This window comes from Mandrillus leucophaeus, unplaced genomic scaffold, assembly GCF_000951045.1.
Source record: "Mandrillus leucophaeus isolate KB7577 unplaced genomic scaffold, Mleu.le_1.0 Scaffold190, whole genome shotgun sequence".
Classification (NCBI taxonomy): domain Eukaryota; kingdom Metazoa; phylum Chordata; class Mammalia; order Primates; family Cercopithecidae; genus Mandrillus; species Mandrillus leucophaeus.
The window spans coordinates 2032107-2033503 of record NW_012101921.1 but is presented as its reverse complement, the minus strand read 5'-3'; positions in this window follow the sequence as shown (position 1 = coordinate 2033503).

The following is a 1397-nucleotide window of genomic DNA, read 5'->3' as shown; positions in this document are numbered from 1 at the left end:
GGCAGGATTGGGACCCCCTTCCAATAACAATAATAGCTAAGGAAGTTAGAATCATAGCATGTTTGTTTCCCTATAGAAAGTAAAGATAACATCTGCACATATGTCCCTGAGTTGTTTTTCAGAAACCCGTACCTGGACCGAACAGATCCACTGGCACACAGACCTCAGATGGGGGACTAACAACTGAACTCAGACTGCCATTCTTTGTTCTAAAATTCTTCCTGAGGGTCCTGGAGGAGGCCACATCTGCAGGCCAGAGCCAACATTCTTTTCTGCTGATCCCAAATTTTTAGACAAAGCTTCAACTCCTTACAAATCAGGAAATCTTTGACCTGTTGGCCACTCCCCCACCCCCACTTTGAGATGTCCCCCCTTTTCAGGTCAAACCAATATATGGCCTCGATGTACTGATTTATGACTTTGCCTGTAACCTCTGCCTTCCTGCCTTTAAAAACTCTTGCCTGTAAGCCATCAGGGCATTTGGGTCTTTTTTAAATTTAAATTTAAATTTTTATTTTTGAGATAGAGTCTCACTCTATTGCCCAGCCTGGAGTGCAGTGGCACGATCTCGGCTCACCACAACCTCTGTCTCCCAGGTTCAAGTGATTCTCTTGCCTCAGCCTCCCGAGTAGCTGGGATTACAAGCATACGCCACCAGGCCCGGCTAATTTTTGTATTTTTAATAGAGACAGGGTTTCACCATGTTGCCCAGGCTGGTCTCAAACTCCTGACCTCAAGTGATCCACATGCCTTGGCCTCTCAAAGTGCTGGGATTACAGGCATAAGCCACCACAACCGGCCGGGAATTCAGGTCTTAAGCATGGGCTGTCTGATTTTCCTTTCTTGGCACTCTGCAATAAATGCCTCACTTTCTCTCGCTGCAATCCCGACGCGAGGGTTTGACTTTGCTGCATTGGGTAGGTGGGCTCAAGTTCAGTTAGGTAACTTTAATGTTATCTAAATGTTAAGTTTAATGAAGCCACAGTGTTAGGAGTGGGTTGGCTGACAATACAATAATGGCCTCCATGCCATATGTAGGGGATCAGAATATGCCTCCCAAAATATGCCATTTTGACATAAGGATTATTTTGAGCTAAAGGCATTTGAGAAGAATTAGACATAAGAAAAAAAATTATGCCCTCCTCTTCTCTACTAGGAAGGCAGAAAGATTCTTAACCACTGGAGACCCTAGCCTCTTATCAGCCTAGAGATAGCACCAGAGGAATCTACGTAATGCATAATGCATCTTATAAAACAACACTTATCTTCTGTTAGTTTCCTGATATGTTTACTTTTCCATAGTTTGCCACCCCTAAAAGCCTAAACCCCTTTTCCTTTAGCTGGTTGCTGCTTAGCAAATTTATTATTCTTTGTTAAGATGCTATATAGGCCGGACA